General features: G+C 40.8%; 1 protein-coding gene across 3 annotated transcripts in view; it reads left to right on the top strand.

The window, feature by feature from the left end:
- The window catches only part of ELMO1 (engulfment and cell motility 1), a 308,650-nt gene that overhangs the window by 211,351 nt on the left and 73,459 nt on the right, over positions 1-23,840 (top strand). The window contains exon 1 of one of the 3 annotated variants that reach the window (XM_074841565.1): positions 13,724-13,959. The exons of the other annotated variants lie outside the window; for them this stretch is intronic. The gene's annotated coding sequence lies outside the window, so the exon portion shown is untranslated. Of the gene's footprint in view, positions 1-13,723; positions 13,960-23,840 lie in introns of those variants that run through there. 3 annotated transcript variants of the gene reach the window in all.

Here is a 23,840-nt window from a genome sequence, read left to right as displayed (position 1 = left end):
TGTCTTGATTGAATACATCAGTCACCATTAAAAAGGCGTTTGCCAGTCAGTCGCTGCTGCTGCTGCGTGTCTCTATTTTTAGCACATGAGGTAACTGGCCGGCATCTGACAAAATGATCCTGCTACCCGATGTACCAGTGTAAATTGAGGCTGGCTGTGATAGAGGCGTGTGGGAGGGAAGCGCTGCTGCAAGCCGGAGTGAGAGAAAGAGATAGTGTGCAGGTGCGGATGGGCTCCCCTCTCCTTTACGCGCACCAGCTATTTCAAGCCGCGTCTGCACCGTGCACACAGGGCCAACAGAGGTACCTGCCTGTGCTGGCGTTCCGTCGGTTACCTTGGGCACCGAGAGTAGGGCAGCTATAGCAGGGTTACTCCTACATGGACTGCGCAGAGCTTTCCTAAGTGATCACAGGTTAAACTGGGCCTTGGTTGCTAATATGAACTGTCCTCAAGTTCCCAGAGACTGGATGACTGGGAAAATGGAGGGGGATGGGAGGTGAGGGATTTAGCAGGTATTTTCTGAAGGAAGCGTTAGGTTTTGCCCCACAGAATATTTGGGCTTGAGACCACAGAAGGGGCAGTTGTTACCTGGAAATGGTAGTGAAGCTGAGACATGAACTTGGGTTCTGCCACTTTTCCATGGAGAGCAAAAATGCTTACTGGAAGATGGAAAGTGTTGTGTATGCCTCTGAAAGTGGTAAGGCCCTTTTTTCTTCCCCCTTTCACCACTGTTGATTTGAATAGCCATACAAAAAATGTTGTGGATTTATTGATGACCAAAATATAATTTCTTGATAGGCTCACTCCCAGTTCCTCAAGTTACCTTTATGTGTTGGTCATGGCAAGCAGAGAAGTAAGGTCCCTAGTAATATATATGAAAGCTGAGGAATATAACCTTAGAATCTGAGTGCAGGAATGGAGAGAGATTTGATACCACCTAAGTATATTAACCCAAACACCAGAGACAGGTGAAGAAAAAAATACCAAATTCTGTGTCAGAATCCTTGAAAAAGACATTAGTGCAGCTGATGAAAGATCTTGCCGTGTCAGTTGAAGATATTCATGCCATGACCATGAAACTGAAATCCTTGAGAACCATCCTTGCGTCAAAAATGTCAAGTCTACTTCTACAAGAGTGGAAGCATCTGGGGAAATAGCTTCCACACATGCTTTGAATTTTATGGTATTTTTTCTCTCTGGAGATGTATCTTCAGATTTCAAGCATCAGTTTTCTGTCTCAGGGAAACTGGCTGATCTTTGTTATGTTGCTGATATGAGAATCTCAGCAGCAAGAACTTAAAAATTGCAGTTGTATCCATTTTGCTTGAATAGTAAAGGCTGCCTAGAACTTTTTGTTGTACTTAACCAAGAGTCCAAAGGAAACTACAGATCTCACTGTATCATTGTTACACTGTCAGCCTCTTCAGAAGCAATTGATCAGCCCTTCAGAGTGAAAATAGTATCTCAAAAGTCACCAAGTAGGAAAATGGAACATCCTTATTTTTGTAAAATCAGATGTGTGAGATGAAGGATGTAATCTCATAGCTGTCAAGAATTTCAGATTCCTTCCAAGAACTCTTTTCTATGTAAGCTAAGGATTTGGAAGTTGTTAAAGGGCTGTTTTCTTCCCGGTAAATTTTTTTTTTTAAATCTGAATTGATCTGATTGTCATATAACTGGTACTTATTCTGCATTTTAAGGCATGTATGTGGTTTTTTTTAAACGCACATATATAAACTAGTGACTGGATGTGAAAATCTTACTGGATTTCTCTCTCTCTGTGTTTTAAGTGAATCTTCCTTTAGCCTCTCTCCCTGTTCACTACTCTGAACTCCAACAGGATTTATTCCCCCAATCTTTCCTTCTGCCTGTCCCCTTTCCTTGGAGCAACAGCATGGCTCATACGGCACTTCCACCTTTCTTAAGGAGGGTGTTAATGACTTTTCTCACTTTCTGTAGATGGGATACCTGCTGACTACTTTGCACAGCCACATCTCCTGTCAAGAGATCAGAAAAGACCCTTTGAGGTCATAGAATATTGGAAGCCAGTTTGTGAAGCCAGGATGGGGGTTACTGGCAGCTATGTGTTTTCAGCAATGGTAGAAATCTGAAGGACACTGTTAAAATTGTAAAGTCAAAATTACATGCACGTTCCTAAAATGTAGCTATATGGACAAAAAAGTCTTCCCTCATGAGTAACGGTGTAAATACATTTTAATAACGATGGCATCTAGCCAATAATCTAGCCTGATTCTGCATACATCAGGCTGCAAGGTTTAATTTACTTAGGGAAAAGAACTATCTCCACCAATCTGGGAGATAAATCTCAGGTAGAAGGCATGGTATGTATGCAGCTTGCAAATGGCTTCAGTTATATACATGGCCTAAATGGCCCTTCGTTGTCTAAAATCTTTAAGGTACCAGCTAAAGCAAAATCTGTAAACTGGTGGTTCTACTTGGGGAGAAAAATAAAGAAAATATCTCCATAAAACTTATTTAGCTTTGCATGGGTTAGGGGTTTTTTATTGCTTTGTTGCTTTTAAGCTCCAGAGAACAGGATGTTTCATAGCTGCTCAATTTGCTTTAGTTATTATCATTTGAAAGAATTTGATGATTCTAATTTCCTTCTCTACGCTTCTTGATTTTAGTACTAGAGTAACACTTCAGTATCTAGTATTGATTTTTATGATGGCCAAGGCTTTGATATTAATTTCTGCACCACAGCAAGCTGAGAATGGGTGATTGCCAATGCAAAATGAGGACTCAGACTAATTTCATGTTTTACAAATATAATTGTAGGTTTTTGCTTGTAGGATGGTCGCTGTGTTAGTAAGTACCATGAATCAGCAGTACACCCTTGTGTGATGTGGACTAACTGCGTTCTGGGTTGCATTAGCTAAAGCATAGCTAGCAGGTCAAAGGGAGGGATTATTCCCCCTAACTTGGCACTTGTGAAGCAGCAGCTGGAAGGCTGTGTACAGTTTTGTGCCCCAGTAATGGGGAGAGATTAATGAAATGGCGCTAGTCCAGCAAAGGGCCACCAAGATGATTAAGGGGGATGGAGCATGTGGTGCTCAAGGAGAATGCAAAGGAACTAGATCTGTTCATCCTGGAAAAGGCTGGGGGGAGGAGGATGTATCCAGTTGTATCTTCTTTCACTGTCTGAACAAGAAGCTGTAGAGAAGATGCATGCCCTACTCAGAAGTACACAGTGAAAGAAAAGGCAAGTTGCAGTGAAGGAAGTTGGTAGGACATAAGGATAAAATGTTCACAACTACTGATACTGGAACAGGTTGCACAGAGAGATTATGGAATCTTCATCCTTCAAGAATCTCCAAACTCACCCAGACAGGGTCCTGAGCAACTTGACTTAAGCTTGAGGCTAGCTCTGCTGTGTCTGCAGGACTTGATGATGCCTAGAGCTTTCTAGCAACCTGAAATTATTCTGTAGTTTTATCTGTAAAAACTACTTTCTTATCCAGTATGAAACAAGGAGAAATAGTAATTCATATCATTAATCATCACTGAAGCAAACGCAGATGCAGCATCAACCAATCTCATAAATTTTTTCTAATGTTAAAGAAAGTGCAAAAGATCCTTGTAGTGGATGCAGTAGCCACTTTTAAGAAGTCAGGCTTTCCCCATTAACTGCAGTGACCCCTTTTAAGCTGTTTTAAGTTGTCTTAGCTCTGACAGCTGAACTGTTATTACTCAGGGGCATTCAAGCTCCTTCAGAAATCTGAGGTCAAAAGCATTTCCTCAAATCTTTCTTGCTAACATTTAGGTAAGTATGTTTTACTAGATATTCACCACTGGCTACTACTACAGCTCAGCTGACATGTAACCTGTCTAACCACAGTAACTCGTTAGCGTATTTGAGCCCTAATACTTAAAGCAGGCAATGTGTGTATCAATTGCAGAGTGATGTCTGGCTAATCGTGGATTGGGTTTGGGGGTGTTTGTTGTTTTGTGGTTGTTTTTTTGATGTTTTGGTTTTTTTAAGTGTTTGTCTTGTACACAAACCTGTGCTTTAGCTAAAGCTCCATTGCTTACAGGTTCTAGCTCCATGTGCAAGCTGTCACTCCACCGTTCTGGGAAGTTTCAGGTATTTCTTTTAAGCTTGGGTTTCTAACCAAAGGAGACTACCCTTTAAATTGACAGAACATACAAAGGGTTAAAAAGGAGAAAGGAGAGGTGATTTTTAATTGGATGACAAGAATACATAAATGATGTCTTGCTGCATGTTGCCTGGAAAATTACTGATAGAGATGGGAATTTAGCCCACACCTCACTTGTCAGTGCTTTAATGACAGGACAACTCTATCTTGGTTTCTTTTCTCTTGTCCTCATACACAGTTCTGTTAGCAAGAAGGCATATTTTTTTTTCCCATGGTGGAAGCACCTTCCACATTTAAGCAAAATATTTCCCCTTTGTTTACAACCTTTAAAGGTTAAAGTAATTAAGTGGTTAGATGCAGTGCTCACTGCACTTTTGATGTAAATGGCTGAAATGAAAATGTGTTGCAATTTGGGACAGTAATGAGAAGGATGAGGAAAAAAAGAAGAGACAACATTCAGACTCTCTTTCTGTGCACAATCTCTCATGCACAGCATTAGTAAAAATTAGAGAGCAATGACAAGAGAACCAGAGCTGTCAGAAATTAAAATTTTTTCTCACTCTCTCTTCAAATGACCAGGAAGACTATAGTTAAAAAATGAGAAATTTAATCATCAACCAGTATTTATCAGTATGCATGTACATGAGCACAGCATATGCCACGCTCACTGTGATTACCAAGGTAAACTAGGACAAGCTGTGCTCACGGCAAGCCCAGCACTGCAGCTGGCTTTGGGTGGGTGGGCTTCTGCAGCTGCCACAGATGTTACAGATGCTCTATGTTGGGCAGAAGATCCACATGTGAGATTGGGACCTTGAATGTAGAAACATGTACATTCATGTTGCCTGGCTTCAGTACAAGCAGCAGTGCTGCTATTGCCAAGGTGAGACTATACCTCAGCCTTTCCGGAAAAAGTTCCACGCTGTCCGAATGTGAAAATTAGTTTCAGGCTAACATAGAAATATTGAGCACCACTAGATAGGACAACAGCTCAGGTGTGGAAGGCAGCCAGACCTCACTGCAGGCTGCAGCTCCAATAGAAAGGTTGTCTACAGTGACCGTGTAAAAAAAGAGTGATATTGGAAGCTTTGCATACTACAAAGCAAAGCTATTCTGGTTGAACTGATAATTTTAAAATAAAAGGGCTGCAGAGGAACCAAGATAACCAGCAAATCACTTCTTTCTATTTTTCTGAATAGTACAAAGTGTTATTTAAAAAAAAAAAAAAAAAAAAAAAAAAAAAGGATGTTAAAAATATATTCAGGAATCAAAGGAAGAATAGCAAGCAGAAAAATTGTGCAAGCACCATTAAGCTGCGGAAATTTTCCTTGGACACGTTGCAGTACCTTTTCAAAGCAGCATATGGGGTTTATTCTGGTGACTCTAATTTTAACATGAATGGGAGTCACGTGGAATACTCCTGGCATACTGCTTTGAAAATATATCCCTGCATGATTAAGGAAGACTGAAATCTTTTTAAACGTCTATCTTTTTTTTTTTAATCCAATTCTGAAATGTTTTTAAAGGAAAGCATTAATGGAATGAAAATGGTTCAACCCTGAATAAAGTGGGAATGTAACAGGTAGAAAAATACTACTGGCTTAGCAGTATACGTATGTTTGTGCTTCAGAGGCTGGGGAATGAAGGGAGAAGAAAACTTGGAGTTTGTACCCACTGTTGCAACTGCCTCTGCATTGCTTGACCTTTATAAATTTGGCTTTTCACTTGGAAGATGAAGTAATCATTCCACCTACCATGTGCAAAGAGCAGAGAGTTCAATGAAGAGAGCAAGTACAAAGTGAGATTTGCCTCTGAGATGGCAAGCATGGCCATGCTGCAGTATTGACAGCATCTTTAGCTCATGGATGATTGAGATTGAAGAAATATGTACTCTGAAGATCGATTAGAGAGAGACTCATTAGTGGGAAGGAAGTTCTGAGCAGATGCAACAGCCCTGACAAAATGAGCCAGAACACTGATAAAGCTGGGCCTGGTGTGTGGGCTGAATGTGAAGTAGGGTTGCTGGAGGGAGGTTCAGAGAGTCCTTTCTGACAGCCGGTCCTTCCTACCCATCTTCAGAGAAAACAGTCTTAACAGTTTCTTGAAATGTTTTGAAAAGCATAAGACAGAAAATGTCCATAAAACCATACTGATGAATATAGACATAAGTACAGTGAGAGGTATGGACAGTCATCTGGTGGCCTTCCAAAGATGCAGACAAATTGGGGAAAGTTACTTTTCCTTTTCTAATACTTTTATCCTTTTTTTTTTTTTTTTTTTTAACTGAGGATGTAAGATTTATTTTTATAACTTTAGTTTTGTGTGGGCTGCTGCTTTAATGCTCGAGGATCTCCTCTGATTGTTTTCAAATTCTTATTGCCTGTCTTACTATTTATCTATCTTGATATCACAGAAACACACACAAAAAAAGTTGGCTACCTTTTCTCCTTTTCACAAAATCTTCACCAGTGATATGTTACATCAGGATGCTGAGCTCACCTGGCCTTCATATCTGTTCTCTTTCAGAGTGGGGTGTTAATATGTTTTGCTGGTGTTTGTCCAGTCATCCCAACATGGTTGCCACTTTCCAGACTTAAACATGAGATGCAACAGGCAGCATAAAAGAAAGAGTATTTATGTCAGCCTTATTTAAGCAAGAGACTTCATTTAAGCAAGCCTATTTATATAGCAATGTTATTTATACTACATTTGGCTGTGAATGGGCGTGTGTGGGCATGCTTCTGTTGTGCATGCGACACATGTTTGGGGTATGTATATTTGGCTGCACATTTCCATGTACATGGATTGAAAAAGTGGCTGTTAATGTCTTTGAGAAAGGGATGTTTGCAAAGCCCAGTTTAACCTGGGAAGGTGCTGAAGCCCATGGGAACAGACACATGCTGCCAGAGACTGACACAGAATAGGAGCATCAGTAACTCATTTTGTGTGCTTCAAATTGCTTTATGAGGGTATGGAGGGTACTGCCCTTTCTAGCTAAAGCTAAGTGTCCACTTGGTAAATTGCTCCAAAATTGCAACAAAATAACTATGTGGTAAACAGCCCTAACTGTTCATTCAGATTATGTGAGCATTAATTTGACTTTCATGCCAGTGTGAGGTGGAAGCAGACAGAGTTTATTCTTCTCTAGAAAGTTTGCTGTGCACTTGCTGGACCTGGAAACTAGACTTGTGTTTTCTGTTCTTCTCATTAACTGTAGTCTTGACAATCCCTTTCTGCAACTCCAGAGCCTTCTGACACCCTTCCCTGTGAACCTGTGATGCCAAAGTAGTGTGAAATGAATGTGATAAATGGCAGATAGGCCCTCATCAGCAGGTATTGAAATAACGGTCTGGAGGTCCTTCAGCAGCAGCTGTGAAGGTGAACCAAGGCAAAGAGAACTCTGTAAGTGAGCTGGTTTCAGTATACTCTTTCTAAACTTCATCAACCAGCACTGTCGTTGTGGTCTTAAAGGTGCATGATCACAGTTCCCCTAAAGGCTGCTGGGTGTCTGGTTGTTACTCTTAAATAACACAGAGCAGAAGCATTTGAAATTAAAACACGCACATAGAAAACTCGGCTGAATAAAAATCCCATTTCTTTTTCCAGAATACCTAGGCAAGTATATACAGTTTTTTTAGAAATCCAGAGATGTTTGCTAACTTCATCCATTGCGCCAGTCTTAAGGGCCTGTTGGATAAAACCCAAAGCCCCTGCTTCAGGTTTCACACTAACCTCTTCCCCATTAGCAAGAGAGAGCGTGAGTTTTGTGTGAACAGATTTAGTCTTCCTATGCAGCAGATGTGCTGACACATGGGCTTCTACAGTCAGTGGGGTAAATAATCTCCTGTTTAAGTAGTTCCTAAGTACCTATTTATGTAATTAACATATTAAAAAAAAAATCACACATCATTATTTAAACTGTGAACCATGACAGCATCAGAGTAAGTTCAGATACCTGAGACAGATTAATTTTTCCTTTACTTTGTTCCTCCTGTTGTTCTTTGGTTTTGTTAAAATTATACAGAAAAGTAAAATAAATAATTCTGTTGACACTTCATATGACTGAGTAGAGATTTAATCTGCTGATTCCAGAAGAAGAAAACCACAATGCACTAGTGAATAAGATGGAGGGGAGCATGCATGCATGCAAGAAAGGCAAGACCAAACACATACATGGCGTATTCTGTTTCAACAGTGTCAGTAGTACAATATACATTCCTCAGTTCCTGTCCTATGGAGACCAAGCATTAAAAGGAAGTCTCAGACTGTTTGGATTGCAGATAAATCCAGTTTGCATTGCTTGTTTGGCAGTCTGTGCAAAGCACAAGCTGGGACAAGTAGCTAAAGGTAGAAGAATATTGCAGGTAAAATGCTGCAGTGATGTGAAATTGTTCTGTCCTGGCCATGATTGCTCCAAACCAAGTGAGTGAATGAGAGAACTGAGATTAAGATGACATGACTGAAAATTCACTCATCGGGTTGCAAAGGTTTTTTGATACAAAATTGTGATATGCATTTGAACAAAGTGGGCAAAGGAGGGAGCAGGGAAATCCTAATCCCAGCTGTGGGTGATGAATATGTGATAGATTTGGCAGATAGTGCTCACATAGTCTGAATGTACTGGAATTACACTCACAAGGTGACTTCTGTGGCCCTTGCAGTTGTGTACTTAAGAGTGCTATGTAAGGAATCTTGAAGTTGATGATGTATACTGTGAAACCTTTTTCTGTCTACTGTCTGGATTTATTATAATTGATTTGAAATTCTTCAGTGCCCTCTCGTGCTATATGGCTGCTATGTATGTTTGAAATGGCAAGACTTAAAGGTTGCAGACAGCTGCGGGGACTTGTGTATTTTAAAGGGGTTTTTTTATGTGATAGCTATACAAAGACAAACTAACCATGATCGTATATGACACTGCCTCCAAACCTAAACATCACTTGAGGTTGGTTGTCAGATAGGACTCTGCTGTTCCCAATGTCAAGGTTAGAAACAATTTTCTTTTTCTTCTTTTTTGTGTGTGTGTATCAAAACCTATCCAACTTTGAATCTATTCACTGTGACAGAATAGTCTTCCTCTAAGCAACCCAGTTTCTCTTTCTTCCTTTTTTTATACCAGGTTTCTTATGTGTGGTTGTGGTGGCTTTCTTCTTTTTGTTTGTTTTTTTGTTTTTTAAGATCAGGATATTTTGGTTCTGCATTAAACATGAGGCATTTTAGATCTTCTTGGAGGTGGAAATGGAGCCTACAGCCGTGCTGTCTAGACTAGGAAGTCTCCTTTCACCACCCAGACTACGTGTAATCGTTTAGCAATAGGAAAACTGAGAAATATTCATATCAGTTCCTGTAGCCAATTTCAGGATTGTTTGTAGGCTGTCTTTGGCTTAGCTGAAGAACTTCAGTTGTCAGAGAAGATGAAGTATTGCAAATTCAACACCCCTAGACAGTCATCATCCAGACTGCTGTTGTCTATGACCAAGACTGTTGTATGAAAGTCTATAAAGCTCTGATTTCATTTGTATAAGACAAGTGGAGTTTTTCTTTAGCGCACCTGCCTGCATCTCAGCGGCTTTTAACATATGTTTTCATCCCCAGAAGGGGGGCAACTTGCCCAGTGGTACAGGAAGAGATTCAAATGTTCCTTGTGCTCTAAGTACAGGAGAGGGTAGTGAATATTGAACGTGCTACATTGGTGCTTGGGTGGTGGAAATCAAATCTGTCCATGCTTTGCAGAATGAAACGTTCTGTGGTTTTGTAATTCCTATAGACCTTCCTGGGTGCTGTGGTGGCAGATCACCTCTGAAGGTCACATCTAATCAGATTTGCAAAGCTGTGTTCCTGACAGTGTTTTCAGCAGCTTATATATCACTTGGTGTTCCTAGTCAGATAAGCGTTGTGGTTTGTAGTAAGGTGTCTTAAGTGGCAGAAAGGATAGAAATCTCTTTATGCTGTGGGCCCAGCGTTTTCATTTTAGTTTGTGTTTATGTGTTGCTATCCAAAAACTTCCTTCAGATGCAGTAATATTAGAAGAAACAAATAAACAAAAATCCACAAACCTGCTAGTTTGAAATAAAGTGTAGAGGACTCCTGAGAAAGGAGGCATAAGGTTTTCTGATATTAGGATTTGGGGAAACCAAACTAAATGTGAAATGTGGCCTTGAAAATCTCTATAATACTTGTTTGTAATATCTAAGGGCTAGGTCCTAATTGCCACTTCAAGAATACAGATGTGGAAGGGAAATCTGTAGGCATTCCTACAGAATAAATGAATGGGGCTAGCTGTTCCTGGTGCAAATCCTCTGCTTCTGCAAATGGACTTTTGAAGGGCTGGAAAGTTTACTGAGAATTGGCAGGTAATTTATGGCACTGGAAGAGGAGTCACTGGGAGCCAACCAGAGAGTCTATGACTTGGGAAGTGTTAGTAGGTTAACCATCTTCCCCATGTAGGTATCTATGCTAAAAAAAGTAAAACCCATGATCTAGAAGGATGAGTAAGCATTATATCACCGTTGATTGTTCCTCAGCTCCCACACACAAACAGGTCTTAGTCCATGACAGCATACTGCTGAGAGCTGCTGTCGGACTGGCAAGTAACAGCCTCGGTGTGAAGCCTTCCTGGAAATCTTTGATCCTTTTGGTTGAACAACATCATTTTATCCCGCTGTCTTAGAAGATTTTTCACAAATCTCATTTATTATGTTGCTTTGAAATTGCCTGGATTTTTCTAGCCTTGAATTTTTGATCTCTCTTAAAAGCTTTCTTAGGTATTTGTGCCCTGTCCTGCTTTAGAGTGCAGCGAAATTCTTAGTCTGTTTATTCTCATACCACAACATTGGGAGGAAAAGAAATGCAATTTACAGGGGAGATTACTAAGAAAAGAAGGTGACAATGGGTGAAGTTTCTTAAAGTTATATCTAACAGCTTGCTGCCTTCAGAAGTAGGGATTTCTGTCACTTCTGTTCCTTTCCTATGGCAGGAAAAGATCTTAAAAATGGGTCTTCTAAGTTCTTGACTGGTTGCCCTAGTCTGGGACACAGTTTTCTCCCTGTCAGTGAGTGAAATGAAGATGAAGAGTTTTGGAAATTTGGTCAAGGGAATGTTTCTCCAGATACTTCAAAGTTTCACTGTTAATCATGACTTTTGCTTGCCACAGTGCCTTGTTTAACAAAGCACAGCTTAATGGAGAGTTTTGAACTCTGTGTATCATACAACAGAAAGGAACAATTTATTTGATTAGGAAGCTCTCCAATTTAATATTGGCTTAAAAAAAATCAGTATAGAGACCCACTAGGAATGTCACAGTTGTTTTTTGTTGTCCAGTAGCATTTTATATATTTATTTATGGTTTGTGTGACTATTTTAAGCTCTACATATTGACAGCACTTCCAGTCCATAAGACATGACAATAACAGCTACCAAAATGAATGTTGGAACTGCTGAACTGCCTCATCATTCACACACAAATGACGGTGTATGCTTTACACCCTCAGACCACCCTCTCCCCTGTGTGATTTAGGTTGAAGGAAGGGTGGGAGAGGGATGGAACTAGATAGATTGCTTTTTTCCCAGCAAGTCCTGTCAGCAAATCTAGGCTTTTTAGTTAGTCACCCTTCCCCTAAAATGCACATTGAATATCTTTCCACAGTTTTATGTTTCAGAACTGAAAAAGTGACTGCAAAAGCCTGCAAGCTCAGGGTAATGATTATAGGGATAGTGCTGCAGGAAGTAGGAGATGGTGCTACTCTAAAGGAAAATGAAAAAGCAGAAGTACAGCATTGCAAGGAGTGAATCCTTATGGCATCCTGAGTCATTAAAAAATACAGTTCTTTTAAAAGCTCATTTCTATGTCAGAAATGATAATCGAGTGACAGGTGTCCTGAAAAGCCAGATCTCCTGGTGTAGCTCTCTCTTCTTGGCCTTGCTCTTGAGCACTAGACCAGTGGGCTTCAAAGACCTTCCTGGACTCTGGATTAGGCCCAGGTAGAAGACATTTAACAAGAAGTGTTAAATTAAAAGAATATTTATTATTCTTAAATAATAAATACTTAAAAGAATATTTATTATACAAGGAGAGAATCTTCTGCAAGGAGATTATGCAAGGAGAGAATCTGAGAATCTACCTGCAGGGCTCTTTCACGATGCCTTTTAAAACTCCGCTATTTATTATGGCTAATGCAGTGGACTTCTGTTATTAGAGCAATACAGGATATTTTTTTTTTTCAGAAGGGCCTTCATTTTTTATTTTTCTTTTAGTTAAATAAATTAAAATAAGTGTCCATGAAAAAGGAATGTATCCACCTTTTTTCCATCTGAAATTCTTCTTTACCACCATTATAATGGTATGTCAGTGTCGTATAGTTTGTCTGAGCTTGTCTTTGTAGTATAAATGGATGCATTTAGGTATTGTCCCTGTTTTGGACTTTTAGTATGGAGTGAATGAACGATTTTTTTCAAGTGTCCCAGAGAAAGTCTAAGGAGCAGCGAGAAATTACCCTCAACTGCCAAGTCCTTTTGCTGACTTGATTGCTGGCCTGTGAATCATTTCTCACTCTCAAATGTTGCTTCATTTTTCTCTTCTGACCTAGTCATCCCTCCTTTCTTCTATTGTCAGAAGATAGGACAGAGATTTATATCCATGGGTAATAACCCTTTTGTGCATGAATTTTCCTGGCGGTATGTTTCATCAGGCCCTGGGCAGAAGAGGGAACATCCAGAGTAAAATTAGGGTCACCTTCTGTGGGTGCCAGATATAATTTTGGAAGCCCACTAGCAAAACAGCAGATTGCTTAGGAAATTTCATAATAGTTGTGTCAGATTTTGACCCCATTTTGGACAGATGCAATTTGTGGAACTAGGAAGTGAAATCTAGTATTTTGACAGCCCATACAGTAGTCTTGTCTTGTGCTGGTCCATTTACTCAAACTTGAAATACAAGTAATGTGTATTACTTAAGTACAAAGGGAGTGCAATTCCTGAGCAAATGCATGCGTGCAAGTGAATGCTTCTCATGTATGTATGTTCATATACATATGCAAAACACAGTGTGTTTGTGCAGGGAGAAAGTCAACGTGTGCACAGCTCTGCATGTACTTTCCCAGCGTGTATGAAAAGAGAAAGCAAACTCGCAATCAAATAAGCAGTGAGAGCAGAGGAAAAAAAGATGAGATTGCAGTTGATTATGAGCCTGGCAGCAGATGTGCTACACAAATCCAGCCCGCTGCATCCAGGCTGTTTCCATGGCGATGGAGCGAGTAATTGTGGAGCTCCTGCACGCTCCCCCGCGGCCCCCGCCAAGGTGGACGCGGGCGCCGGGTCCCCACCGGCGCTGCCTCGCTCCCGGGCGAGCGCCGGGCCCTGGGAAGAAGCCAGCAGGCGGAGAGGGGGAGACCCAGAGATGGGGAGCTCTGATTTATGTATTTCCCCTCCCCGTTCTGATGGTAGGGTACTAGGGGAGCGGCGCTCTTCCTCGGAAATATGGTCTCCCAAGATGCTAAATAAATAGGCAGGAGTTTCCCCGAAACGGGAGCGGGCTGCGATTGGCTGCCGTCGTCCAGCCGTGCCAATGGGAGCCCGACGGGCCGTCGGGTACCCGCAACATAAGCAAAGCTACACACTCGCCCCGGCGGCGCGGGGACCGGGGAGCAGGCAAAGGTGTGCGAAGGAGGGGGTCTGCTCCTCTCACATGGCTATGCTGAGGACGGATCTCGTTAGAGAGCTTCGTCGGAGACCATCTGCCGCTCGCGCGCATTGTGCCTTCCGCAAAAAGCAGCATTAAGTCATTCGCTCACTGTCGTGTGGGAGGCGAATTTGTCATCGGGAACGATGGAGCTACGGGATCTCTGTAAGTAAATCAGTGTACTTCATCCTGCTATTTCAGCCCCGGTACGGATGAATAAATGGTATCAAGGAATGGGAAAAGCAAATTAGTAACAACTGCAAATAGCGCGAAGAATTTCTCGGTTTTGTTTCGCATGTAGCGAGATGTGTTCTTCCTAATGGTTTCAGGCATTGGACAAACTAGTTAGCTGTTTGCATTGCTTTGGGTAGTTGTTTAGCCTAATTAAGATTAGTATGTGAAAGGATGCTCTGTTCTCCGAGGCATTTCAGAACGCCTAGGTGTTTGAAAAGGAAAGCAAAGCACATGGAGCAGAATATTGCAGGCACAAAAGTCCACGGTGCCCATATGTAGCCACCAGCATTTGTGATGTCAGTGTAATAATAACAGGCATGTTATTACAGTGGTTTGTCAAACACTAGTTCAGATCCTAAGCCAAGAAAACACGAGTTGCTCATCATTCATCACTGTGTTCAGCACAGAGAATCATTGCTTTTCCTGCCCTTTACATTCTTTTTTAAAAATTCATTTCTTCTTTGGAGGAGGCTTTTAAAAAACGTTTAATTCAAAAGCTTTCCTGTTCGATAAAACAGGTGAGTACATGAAAAGTGTAGAGAGTTTCCTTTTCACCATTGCGGGGCATGAGTTAGAAGTTGATTCCTTTGCCTGTCGGGACTCTGCTTTTGATTCTGTAAAGGAGAAACGGTATATTTAGAAGGGGGAGGAGGGGTGTGTGCAAATCTGTCCCTCTGTAACCCTCTGGGGTTGCTTGAGTTGCACCAGCCATGAATTCAGCTCAGCATTGTTCATGTTTTATCAGGTATTTGCTGTTAGACTGTGAGCTTTGCTGCACGGAGCTCTAGGATGACTCTCTGCTTAACCCTCTCAGAGGCTGTAGTCATCTTATCTGGTTTGTGAAAATACATAGGAGAAAGGACAGAAATAGGAACAAAAAGATTTAGAAAAAAACTTCCTGTATCTTTACTCTCTGCCCGAGCTGTATCAGGAATTTTGTAGTAACCAAACTAGGTGCAAACATCATATGAAGCTGGCTGCTTTTTTAGGGATCCATTTTTGGTGTCTTGTGTTCATTTTAGGACTAAACGCACAACTTTCTTTCCCAGTGTTGGGAGCTGCTGGGAAGTCACATTGCTGCCTGGGAATCTCAGGCTGAGTGTGATTTTATGGGGTTTTTTTTAGATATGGCTTAACTGGTCAGGTTTGCTTTTGAGATACTGCCTTGCAAGTTGTGGCAGGAAGGTGTGTCCGTGGAGCTTATCCCTTCAGTTAAAGGAATCAGCGTCGCCTCAGAGTTGATGCTGAAAAGAATTGTCAGTGTTTTCAAGAACTGTTTGATCAAAATAAATTAGAAAAATACAGAACATAGAATTCAGTGTATCAATACAGTGAGCACATCTGTTGGTGAAGGCTATATTAAGCTCCTCTGTGTACTTTTGAGTGTTTAAACTGATGTGTCATAAATGTAAGAAGACCCCTCATTAAGCTTGAATTATTGCCTTTTCTGAAGACATAGATGTAAGTCACTTTTCCCTGTGTTTCACAGGGATGCTTGTGTCACCTTTTATTGAAATAATGGCCTCGGGCATCCTATGGCACTGGTCTGAAAAACAACTTAATTTTCCTAATCTATGCAAAAAAGAGATAAAAAATAAGTATTGCAATACTTATTTTTGTTTAGCAGCAATGCAATTGCCAAGAATGAAATCTTTTAAACGAAGCAGATATTTAGCTCCTGTATTGCGTTCCCCAGGGGCTTGTATCATTCATTTGTATTCACTTAGCACTGATGAAGCTGAAAATCCCATCACGTATGGCAGTCTAGGCAAAGAGGTGTGCCCACACCCCATCTTGGAGGTGGATGCTTTGATCTAGGCTGAGATATTCCATAAAAAGCTGAGGGAGAACTTGGACTCTTGCACAGCTGGCCATGGTTTGTTCCTGGCTTCAGGCTGGTCATTCTGAATACCTTTGGGATACATCAAAACGAAGCTCCATTGCACCTTTTGGGTTTTTTAATTCTATACCTACTACCTTCTGCTTTATTTTCTGATTGATAATGTGAAAGCCTAGGAGAACATTGTCTTTTAAGGTCACTGCAACTCTTAAGATGATATTTTAGTTCTTGTTAGCGCTCCAGGGGTATAGTTCAAACAACGTAAACCTCTCAAGTTTAGTCACTAGCATTAGGCAAATACTGTGTGACTGATAGAGTTCCTATATCTCCCATAACCTTGTTTGAAGGGATTTGTTTGCTTGTCTATCCCTGTGCATTAGCAGATAAAAGGAGGGGGACGGGGAGGGTGAGAGACAGCCTATAACTGCTAAGCTTTGGATAGTGCATTGGATCAGTCTGTCTGAGGGCTTCAAACCACAGTGGTGCCTGAGGTAGAAAAAGTCGTGCTGCAGTCAAAGCCATGCTTGCATTAGATTTTTGACCTGATGGTGCAGAGAACAGTTGCTTGTCGTTAGTGCTTGGGGATGATCTATGTGGGAGAGGCGTTTCAGATTCCCAGGCTATAAGAGTTCCAGCAACAGAGGAGTGAGTAGGCTTCAGTGAGAGCTGTGGCATGCTGGCAGCAGTTGGAAGGATGCAGAAACTGAAAAATGCTATCTTGGGGTAGCTTTAATTGGTTGCATTGGAAAACACTTCGTTCGATGGGCTCATATGTCTTCTAAAATGCTTGGTGCCAGACCAAATTGGCATACCTCCATTGACTTACACGAGAAGCCACCAGACATTGATCCGATCTTCAGTCTCATGCTTACGTTTTTCTTGGAAGAGCAAGATTTTTACAAAGGCAGCAGGTTATTTTTCCTCTCTATTTGCCTCAGCAACAGTAATGTTGAAAACCTGGGTGGAATGGGCATTCCACAGGTTTTGATTTGTTTCCATGGGCTTTAAACTTAATGGGTTATCCTTCGTCTGCTCACAGAGCCTCGTTCCCATATGTTAGTCTGTACTGGAAGCGTAGAACAGAAATCCAGAAGGGAGGCTTTATGTGTGTCCAGAGATACTAAATTTGCATACTTCATTCTTTCCCTGGATCTTAACCCTCCTTCAGTTTCAATAAAAACATTTTGGTCATCCATGTTCTAGGTAAACATATGCTACAGCCACCAGTCTTCAGTTTTGCCTCAGCTGTATTTTTGTTTTCACCCCATTATTCCAGTAAGTAGGTACAACTTTTACAGAAACTACAAACCAAATACTCTAGAGGTGTTGTGTTTACATCCAAATGAATTGCAGACAGTTATAACTCCAAGTGAGACTAACTGCTCAAATGAGAACAGTTCCTTATTTCTGTGTCTGGAAAAAAAACATTTTTAGGAAAAGTTACTCCATGCTAGGACTTGGCTTACATAGGGCATCATGCCAAGTCACAGAAAGCTCTTGCTCCCCATTCAGTACATGCACACTCGCATCTCAGATGGCAAGTGCACACAACAAAGCAACACCAAGCACAGAATAAAAATGGGACAGCAGTAAAACAAAGACGAGTGAATCGTGAAAAGCCCATTGATTTGCTTGACACCCATTTTGTTCAACATTGTGCAGTGCTAATCTGAAAACTCCTGTGCGTCACAAAAAGTTTTCAGAACAATAAGAACTGTCAATTCCAGCAGATTTTACAGACCTGTCATTATTCTTCCATTGTCTTGAAGCACTAAGTGGCATACAGAGGGATTTTTGGCAGGCGTTCAGGAGTGGTCTTGTAAAGAGGAATTGCATGTCACTACTTCATGTATGTTATCATTTGCAATTAGAGTTTAGCCCAGCTCAGGCCCCTAGAAGCATGTCTGCCCCCGTCCGAGTGTGCTGCTTTCATGGTGCTCATTTATTTTGTCTCTTGGAAAAAACACAACCACAAACCACCGTTTTTTACTGTTCTTATTTGCAAAAATGTAAAAGCAAGAAATTATATATATGTCTTTCTACATTTTGACTTGATGTCTTCCAGAGAACTAGAGTACTGTAATAAATTAATATCCTACCATACCAGCTGCTCCTTCAGAAAGGTGGGAACAGCAGCAGTGATAGCCACAAGCAGAATTTTTTATTAACTCCCTTTCTCTTGAGATGGTATCACTGGTACTTCTCTTGGAGCATCTGGATCCTCCCCTACTCTAGTGGAGCAAAATTCCTTCTGCTCTGCCCTATGTTCTTTCACTCCATATGTTTTGCCCTCCAGTTAAGAAACAGAAGCGCTCACACACCCCCATCATTAGGAACTACAGCCCCTCTTAAGGACATGCCCTTGTGAGGAGACGCATGATGGGAAGAAAGATTGGCTTTGTATCAGGGGGACTCAGTTTTGAGTTCTTTATCAAGAACCGGCAGCCATGTAACTGGACAGTGTTTTGTCTTCCATACTTATTCTTCCAAGTGTAGCATCATCTGCATACATACCTCACGCAAAGTTCCAATACAGTAAGGGTCATGACATTCCTTCTGAAAATTAAAATATTGATTTGCATCCTAGGTATCAGTAACTTGCAGAACCCATATGTATGGAAATAAATCTTCAGCATTTTGAAAAGTCTGTGAGGCATAGATCCCTTTTTTGTGGACTTTACACAAATTCTGGCAGGTTTTGCTACTTAAGAATTTAGTGGTTTCAAAAAAACATGTGAAAGTCAGACCTCAGAGGACACACATGACCTTCATATAAACTAGAACTTTGATTAGCTGTAGTTTGGGCGTTTTAAACTCCTCTGTAATGCACAAAATCAATCTTGTAATGGGGTGAAAAAGGAGATCTTTGTATTAATGCTAGCACACTGTCAAATTAATACATCAAATAATATACTCTTATCCTGAATTGGTGGACTGCTTTTATCAGTGCTTTTGATGTGGCAAAGAAAGTGCTTGTTCTATAGCTACAAACCCAACTCTCTTAGTCTTCCCTTCTCTTTGAACTTCAATTTTCTTAAGACGTGGAACATCATGATACAGCGAGCAGCTTTCACAGCTATTTCAAGATTCATATCCAAAGGTGTATTAGAAGCCACACAAAGGGATTTTCTTTTAAATTAGGTTTTCAAATATATGTAACCTTCTAGCTTGACCTCTGGATCCACTCCCAGTCTGCGTTTCAAGAAAAAGAATCTACCCACACGTGGTTATCTCCAGTAAGATCAAAGCTGCCACTGTATTCTGACACTTGTGAGAATGAAATGGATTTAAGAAAAAAAAAAAAAAAGTGGGGGAAATGGTGGAAAGATTTGAATGAATTCACATTATAAAAGAGATGCCCACGGATCTTGGAAACGAAGGGAAGACTTTCAGGATTAGCTGCAGCTCTTCTGTTCAGAAGCAGCAGAACGTTTCTTTATTTGTTAGCTTCACCAAGGTAATTAAACAGACTTGAAAACATAAACAAAAATAGATTTTCTAGATCCCTACAAATATAGCTCTGCAAGTGCTTTGCTGCGAAAGTTAATAAGGTTCTAACTTTAGACTGGGTTTTCTACCTGGTGCCTAACAGAAGCCACTGCAAAGGATGGTGTTATTTTATGCTGCCTTTGGAGCCCCTCATCACGGTGTGGTGTCTTTCCCAGTTTCCACCCTTCTCTGACAAAGGTGTTAGTTGTCACAGATTTGTCCCAGCTCCAGTGAATACTTCCTGAAGGACTGCCATGACTGTCCCGGTAAGTACCTGCAGAGTGAGAAATGCAGCTCTGTTCATCTACTGCTGTCCCATGTGAAAGCAGCAGAGTGGCTTTGCAGAGTCTGTCTGCCCTCTGTGTAGATCAGGGGCATAAGGCACAGGGGAGTCAAGGTGTGCATTTTACTGCGTTGTGCCCTTGCCTCAGCACAACAAAGCCACAGCAGAGCCCTTGGCTTTCAGCTAGCTGGGACGTGCCAGAATGTGCTGGAGCTACTGCCCTGAACCTGCTCCAAGGGAAGCATGTCCTAGTTTTTTGTCACCGCCACAAGGTTATCACCTCTGCATCTGATAATACAGCATGATGCTGAGGAACGTTGTGACTGGAAGAACCTTGCTCTGCAAGAAAACTAATTCACGATCCCTGTATTCAACACAAGGACTGTAGATCAGCCAGTCTTCACTCCTGACTCTCTCTGCGCCTTCACAAGGGACTTTCTCCTCCCTGCCTCCCCATATTCACTATGGAATTAAGCCATTTGGCTGACAGAAGCCCCACTCAGTTTTCAGAAAGGGGAAGCTCCCTGGCATGAGACTCTTTATTGTAGGTGCGGGGTCATGCTTTGAAACAGCTACAGCAGCAGAGGTACATGATGTCCGTGAAACCTCTCACTTCTACACCACTAGCTGCTTTGGTGCATGGAGTAAATAGGCAAAGGCTTGAATTAGAAATACCTCTGATGCTTTGTAACTGCAATAAGAAGTTGGATTATATTTATATGTTAATAGTTGGTCTTGAATTTTTCTGCCTTTAAATGCTATTACAACCCAGTTAAATATTTAATAGAAAAGTAGAAAGTCTAGTCACAGTTGTTTCACAAATAAATTCCTTTGTTCTCACTTCTCAATTTACCTTTCAAAATCCCCTGTTCAAATTATCACCCTATCTCAAGCAGCAACACAATGTTTTGGGGTTATGCTTAGAATGTCTTAAGTCCCATTTTCAATTGCAAGTGGAACTATGCTCATTTCTAATGGTACAGAAATCTCAAAATAAGTTCTGCTTGCTCATGCATGAAATTATATATCAGCCCACCTTTGCATGCAGGATTTCCATCATTCAAAAGTCATGGGCCTCTACTCCAGACTGAACTTTGTACCAATCACAATAACAGTTTTCACTTCTAAAGGTTATAGCCCAGCGAATTTCAAGGCTTTGAATTTTTATTATATATTTAAGGTAGAAGCTAAAAACTTTTGACCAAGAATTTTTTTGGTGGAGTGAATATCAAGTGTTTCAGGCCTTAGATCTAAGCATTAGCGTTTATATTGATTTGGTAAGACAAACAATTGCTGAATGTGTGTCAGATTTTTTGGATTATAAAGCACTTTGCTATCAGGTTTCAACTAAGGAGGAAATAGTCACCTTTCTAATTCTTTTAACTGTTACTGGGTATTGGTAATTGAATGAAACTATTTTTTTCCAGAGAGATACATGACAGATTTGTAATGTGAAAAGTATAGGAAAGCCCTGCAGCTAATTATAAGATTTTAAACTTAAACACCAGAACTCAGTTGCTGCTTGCTCTAAAAATTTTCCTGAGCTATGATTTAAAGGCTTTATTGCACCAAAATCCCAGATGTTGTTGCAGTTTGCAATAATGGGCTGCCAAAAGATAATCGCAGTGTGTAGTTTGTGTGATTGGAAAGAAACGTGCCCATTTCATCACAATCTCTTGCACAGGCAGACACCTGGGCCTGAATCCAGATCCTTTCAGATCATGCCCTTGCTCTGGTGTCCTCGTCATTGCCATCATTAATGCTGGCAACCCGTGTAACCTAACGAGGGTATTGTGCATCTCTGATGCCACAGCCCATTTGGAGCATCTGTCTGTGGCACCCGTGAAAGGTAAACGCAGCAGGTTGTGTGTGAGTTCTGGTGCAGAGCACAGGGTTTTACTTTGCAATTCCAGCCTCCTCAGTAGTATTCATTGCTTATAACGAACACTGTACTTAGGGTGCAAAAGGAACATCAATGCAGAAGGTGAAACCTTGGCTGTGTTGAAACAAGTGCTAAAACTCCCATCAGTGTCAGGCTGGTCCCCAGAATGAAGGAGGTGTCTTCCTTCTGGAGTGAAGTGGTCAAATTGTACTGTGAAGTCAGTCGAAAGGCATGTTCTCCTAAAGAAAATGAAAGATGTCAAAGAGCTCTATGTGAGTCAGTTGCAAAACAAGCAACAACTTTGATTTCTGATATATAAAAAACAATGTTTGTTCCACCAGGGGTAACAGCTTGTTACTTGCTTTGCTCTCAGGATGCAGGGAGAAAGAAAAAGAAAGTACTTGAAGCCAAGTTGGCTGCTACAGTCCAGCAGCACAGTCAGTCAAATTGTTTCATCATTCCAAGTCATTCTGTAATAGCAATGATTTATCTTGCTGCCATTCAATTGTGCCCTGTTGATAATTCCAGTTTTGTCAAGAGATGGCAGAGATTTTGCTGAAAACCTGCAAGCTCCTCTTACCAGCAGTGAACAGTAGGAGAGCAGAGTAAGGCTTCCTCCTTCTCATTGATGCCTATAAATAGTCCATGCTAACCCTAACAGCCTTAAAGATGTAGGGAATCTTTATTTTTTTAAAAAAAACCCCACTATTTTTAAAACCACATTGACTCAGCAGAAGTAGACGTGTGCATTTTAGATCATGATAGGTTGATAATCAAGCCCTGCTGTGAGTGCTTAGCTCTTTAATTCTGGCTGTAGCATTTTACATTTATTTTAACTCTGCAGTGGACTGGTAAAAGTCTTGATAGAATGGCTAGAAAGGAGCTGCTACATTATTGTATATATTTAAAAAAATAATGTCTTTGTTACAGTTTTTCCAATATAGTTTTCTGTTTCTTCAGTTTTCTCTGTGTATGTGAGAAAGAGAGGAGATAATTAACCAAAGTGCATTTAACTTATATCTAGGAAGAGGTTGCTTAATAACAAATCCTGTAGTTCTCTGTTGTGCTAAGCAGAACTAGTCACAGGAGCCATTGTACGGATTTCAGTGGGATTACTCCAATATGCAAGTGCTATCCAAACATGATGCGAGCTACTTTGAAAAGCATATGAGGTTTCTTAGGAAAGCTGAGTCTCTTGATCTTGGGGACAGAAGGGTTTTTTAATATGACACTAGTATGCATGCATCAAATTAAAAATTATTAGAAAATCCAGGTTTATGTAATAGGGGGAGTTAGCCAGGGTGCTTGGCATTGCTGATGTAAGAAGAAAAGTGGTTTGTTCTGTGTGTATAGATGCTGTAAATACTCTAGGAATACTTTACCTTTTGGTTTGACCTGTAGTCCTAGAAGACTTCTTACTAATACAATTCATGGGCTTATCACTGGAAATGTAAATTTCTGTAGAACGTGCAGATCTCTGTATTGCCAGGTTATTTTTATTTTTCCTGTGATTCTAGGCAGACTTAAAAGGCATCTTCAGAAAAAAGGTAGCTAAATTAATGTATATACCATACTGCCAAGTGTATAAGTGAAACAAGGCTGTACAACAGCCTAAAGATGTTACATACCATTCAAATTATTTTCCTGCTGATATTAGCCTTGAGGAGGAGTTGAGTTCTGCAAATATTTTACCCATAAAAAGGTATAAGTTTGAAAAGGAAGAAAAAGAGCAGATTTCTGCTGTTTTATGTGTATTTTCAGGTTTGATAGAAAGGAAGATTAAACTGTGTGTGTTTGACAGCAGCAATTGATCACTTGAGTGAGATTCTGTCTGCTCTGCTCTTAATCCTGTGGTAATTTGGGATCCTTAACCACTGATTTCTAAACATGATAATCCAAACCCCCTGCAGTCAGTTTTGTTGGTCTCATCAAGAGCTACACTGAACTTTCTGGTCTTTAAATAGCAAGTGGCTTAACCTAGCAGCCAGCTAAGTGTTGTTAGATTTTCTTTTAAATGACTTTGACGGGTCTAGTAGTTGGTTTCAGCATAATGCTTAGATGTCATTCTTTTCTTTGGGTCTTTTGAGGATGGCCTTCCTGCAGCAATGATGAAAATCATCCCTGCTTAGGAATCCCACCTCTGGCAAAACTTCAGTTAGCATCATGAAAAAGAGCTTTCCTGTACAGGCCGTTCACTTTGCTCACTGATCTGGCAGTCCACTCTTCCCCTGAGTGCTTTGCTTTAGTAAGGCTTGCCTTGCCACGGGGTAAATAAGAGAGAATACCTCATGGTAACCATCAAAGATTTCTTTGAAATA

Source organism: Strix aluco, chromosome 1, assembly GCF_031877795.1.
Source record: "Strix aluco isolate bStrAlu1 chromosome 1, bStrAlu1.hap1, whole genome shotgun sequence".
Classification (NCBI taxonomy): Eukaryota; Metazoa; Chordata; class Aves; order Strigiformes; family Strigidae; genus Strix; species Strix aluco.
Note: the sequence above shows the minus strand (reverse complement) of the source record. Positions and strands in the feature narration are given on the sequence as shown.